This window comes from Lathyrus oleraceus, chromosome 5 (genome assembly GCF_024323335.1).
Source record: "Lathyrus oleraceus cultivar Zhongwan6 chromosome 5, CAAS_Psat_ZW6_1.0, whole genome shotgun sequence".
NCBI lineage: Eukaryota > Viridiplantae > Streptophyta > Magnoliopsida > Fabales > Fabaceae > Lathyrus > Lathyrus oleraceus.
This window is the reverse complement of record NC_066583.1, coordinates 409,123,172-409,128,094: the sequence shown is the minus strand read 5'-3', so window position 1 is coordinate 409,128,094 and position 4,923 is coordinate 409,123,172.

Genomic DNA, 4,923 nt, shown 5'->3' with positions numbered 1-4,923 from the left:
AATTATTTTGATGATAATTTTTCAAAATTGTAAAACAACACGAATACCCTTAGTTTTGATGACTTGTTTTATGACATTTGTCGATGTTTAGACATGTTTTGGAGCCATTGATATTTGAATATATTTATTTAATGTTTTCTTAAACAGAAAAAGAAATAGAGCTTCGTGTGAGGTATTCAAACGAATACATATATGGTTCCTCTATTGAATAAAGAAATGGAGAAAATGTATAAGCTATGGGCATAAGCTTGAATTTCTATAACGAGAGATTGAGTCATTCATTTTTATATGTACGAGTCATAAGCTTGAATTTTGTTTATTAATATTACTTTTTCTCACTAGATATTTTTGTTAATATTGTTCTACTGCCGATTCTTCGCCTTTGAATTTTTATTTTATTTTATAATCAACAATATAATTTAAAGGGGTTTAAGGGAAATCTCAACACAAAAGGTTACAAACAAAGAAAAACATCACTAAGATGCCAAACCACCCTATACAACATCAACCCCATGCTTCTAACCCAAAAAAATCAATTGGACTTTGCATCTTTAGTAACTATATTTCCAAACGATAAAATGTGGTTCCACATCTGTACACAGATTAATTTCATACTTATAAAAATAGTATGAATGTTTGAAAATATAAAACATAAAACAAGGGGTAAATTTCAACTCTATATAATAGTTGGAATTCTTATTTACTTAAAGTGGAAGCAAGTGTAGCTTGTCAAGTAATTGACGTGTGGAATTTCTTTAATGTAGCTTTATAAGTACTAGTTTATTGTGTTTTGTTTGAATTATGTGCCCATTTAATTTAATTTGACTAATTGTTTTGAAAACATCATTGGGCATGATGTCTAAATTATTGCTAATATTTTTTAGTGACTAATTTGTCTTTGTTGTGCTTTATGTAAATGACTCATATATATTGAGATTTTTAAAGTGAACAATTGTGATAGAAAAAACTCATAATGTTTTTTCTCTAAGATGATCATCTTTATCTTTTTTCTAGTATGGGAAACTAATGGCGGTATTTCCAACAATCTTTTTATAGTTTGTTTGAGTCGGTGTCTTTTAAAGGCAAAAATAATTTTAGAGGTGTCGAATTGATTTTGAATTGTTTTATTATTCTAATGTAGATTGATTTTATTTAAAAATAAAATTTGTAATTTTTTAATTTAAAAATAATATTTATATTAAAAAATTTGTTCAACTCATATATATATATAATATATATATATATATATATATATATATATATATATATATATATATATATATATATATATATATATATATATATATATATATATATTATAAATTTTTTGCTAAACTCAACTTAGTTAAAATATTCACCGTCAATCTAAACACACACTTAGATGATGGTTTCGAGAAATATAATCGAAGTCCAATTGATATTTGTATAAAATTATTATTTTTGTTTTCTGACAATAATGTAAGATAAAAAATTTAAGAAGAACAATTTATTTAAATGTCAAATTGTGGTTGACTTTGACGAGATTTCGTATCGTTGTTATTTGGGTTCTATTGAGACCACTTTCCATTATGATATATAACTTTTAACAAGTTGAGTTGAAATACATGTGTGCGCGCGTGTGTATGTGTTATTGAATTTTCATTGAAGAATTATTTGAATTTTTTCTTGTTTGAGAAATTATTACAACAAGTCTTTATTTCAGATACTACGAGTGATATTTATACAATGTTTTGATGTTTGAATGATCTTTATATCATTAAATGGTGAATTTCTAGACCGATTACCTAATGTGCAAATAGTAATCGTACAATATAAAATTGTATTATTTTTTATCTTGAAAACGTCGTGATTGAGTGGCTTCTTTATACAATCTTAAAAAGCATCGCGTAAAACATTTTAAATTCAACGATCTAATCCGCGACTTGACTCGTTAATTCTTTTGATGATAATTTTTCAAAACTCTAAAACAACACGAATACCCTTAGTTTTGATAACTTGTTTTATGACATTTGTCTATGTTTAGAATGTTTTGGAACCATTGATATTTGAATATATTTATTTAATGTTTTCTTAAACAGAAAAAGAAACAAAGCTTCGTGTGAGGTATTCAAACGAATACTTATATGGTTCCTCTGTTGAATAAAGAAATGGAGAAAATGTATAAGCTAGGGGCATAAGCTTGAATTTTAATTACGAGAGATTGAGTCATTCATTTTTATATGTGCGAGTCATAAGCTTGAATTTTGTTTATTAATGTTACTTTTTCTCACTGGATATTTTTGTTAATATTGTTCCACTACCGATTCTTCGCCTTTGAATTTTTTATTTATTATCAACAATATAATTAAAAGGGGTTTTTAGAGAAACCTCAACACAACATGTTACAATCAAAGAAAAACATCCTTAGAATGCTGATCTGTGCATTTTGATATACCTTCTTCTACTATTATACTTAGACAACTTTATATTTTATTCTATTATTTTTACTATTTTAGTGTATTTTTATATTTAAGTTTATTTTTGGTTTTATTTTATTTTCATATTTTATTTTCAGGATAAATAGTTATTTGATACATTGTTACTATGCAGATCATAACTTGAGTTACGAGGATCGGATTGATGTGTTCTAATATGCGTTGGAAAGTTGAGAGGATAAGCTAAAAGTTTCATGTTGAAGTCAAAAGCTGATTCTAAGTGAAGGAGGGTCGAATAATTCTTTGAAGTTCCAGACTTAATTAAAATAGTTAGTTTGAGTCAGTTTTTTTAATTTTCGGGTCGGATCCTATAAGGGCCCGAATTTACCTTTTATTATATTAGGTCTTTCACTACTATAGAAATCCAAGTTCTGAATTTTGATGAGAGAATATTGCTTAGAAGATTTCATGGAGAGCTAATTCCCCAAGAGTTGATATGTTGTATTCGAATTCCACTTTGAGGTTTTTATTAATTTCAATTTAATTTCAATTTCTTTTCAATTCTTCCTATAAACTCGTTTGCTTAATTCGATTATTTTCGTTTGTTTAATTCGATTGTTTCTTATAGGATAGAGTTGATTAAATTTGATTGTTTGTATGATCCTTAACTATAATCACGTTAGCGTAGCTTTTTCGTTATCGTGTTTGATTAAGTCACGTTTGCTTAATTCGCGTCTGCTAAAATCCGTTTGCTTAATTCGGAAATTAGGAACATATATCATATAATACCAATTTGCGATTGTCAGTGGGTATTGTAATCGAATGGGATTGAATCCGCTAGGGAATTGAAACTATAAGAATCGATGATAAGTCGGAAATCGATATAATAGATTAGCTTATTTATCAATTTTTCTTTTACCTTTAATTATCTTTGATTTAAGTTTTGAATCTTTAAAACCCTTTTTTTTCATTCGTTTGGTTATACATTCAAGAGTCCTTGTGATACGATACTCGAGGTGTCGCTTCCCGTTTACTATATTTTATTACTCGTTTTTGACCTATGTGCGACAGCGGATCAAACTGGCGTCGTTGCCGGGGACTTTTGTAGATTTTAACCATTATTATAGTCGTGTTATTTTTGTTAGCATTTTTTTGCCCTAACTTTTTTGCTTATTGGTCTTTTTGTGGTTTAGCATAATTTTTTTTCTTCTGTTTTTAAACTAATTGTCTCAGATTATTCCGATTCTTTGTCGATTCATTAGGAAAAAATTAAGGATCGAAAGCATTTATTTAGGGATTAAATAGTGGAAGCCGCCCTAAAAAAATCGAAATTCCTTATTTTTCTATTTTTTATGATTTATTTTCTATTTTGGTAGTTTCAGAAAATTCCACAAAAATTCTCAAAATTCTTAATTGACGTTACTAGATTAATTTTCGTATTTTTGTTTTTTATTTTATTTTATTTTAATCATTTTTTTCATATTTCAATTGTTTTTACTTAATAGGGATATTGTCGGTATTTTCCTATTTGTTGTTGCATTGCTGAGTTAGTTGTGTTTTCTCATTATTTGTTAATTTTTTTTCTTTTCTATTAAGTTTAACATGGCGGACCAAAGAACTCTGAGAGAACTTGTTGTCCCTGATGTTGATTATAATGCTTTGTGTATTGAATATCCTATTGTTGTCAAATCCTTGATTGGGAACATGTCACTTAACTCCCAAAAGTTCACAACAAGGTATGAATGAGATTCAGGTTTCTTCTTCCAACAAGGCTCTAGAAGCCAGAATTGATGAACTTACCTCTTTAGTGAAATAATTGATGTTACCCATTCCACCACCACCACCATATAACCCTCAACAAGTAACCACCTCTTCACCTTATGAACCTTCACTAGAGGAACTTGTCAAGCAAATGGTTGTAAACAGTCTCCAATTTCAACAACGAACAGATTCTAGTATTCAAACTTTGCAAACACAAATTGGACAACTTGCCACTTCAATGAATGTCATGCAACAAGCTCAAGGATCAAACTAATTACATGCCCAAACAATAGTTAATCCAAAAGGCTCTAATGTGAGTGCAATTTCCTTGAGATCCAAAAAAGTTACAGAACCAGAACATCCTATTATTGTTGAGGTTGGAAAAAAGTATGTATCATCAATCCCTTTCCCACAAAGAGTATTGGAAAATAAGAAGATTGACGAAGAAGCGCATTCTGTTTTTCAAATAGAGTTGCTTTCTGAAGTTGTTGATGAAGCTTATTCTGATTTGTTTTCAGCTGATTTTCCAAATTTATCTGGTTTTGATGATATTTACTCATGTGATGATTGTACTAACACTAACCTTTGTGCTGTTTGTGCTGAGATTGGTGCTGCCTTGCAGGGTGATATTGTAAATGAAGTTATTTATGTAGTTGAAGCTCTTGACATTCCAGCTTCCCCAAACATACCATCCATTGAGCAACCATATTCTTTAGAGCCTAAACCACTTCCTGAGGATTTATATTAT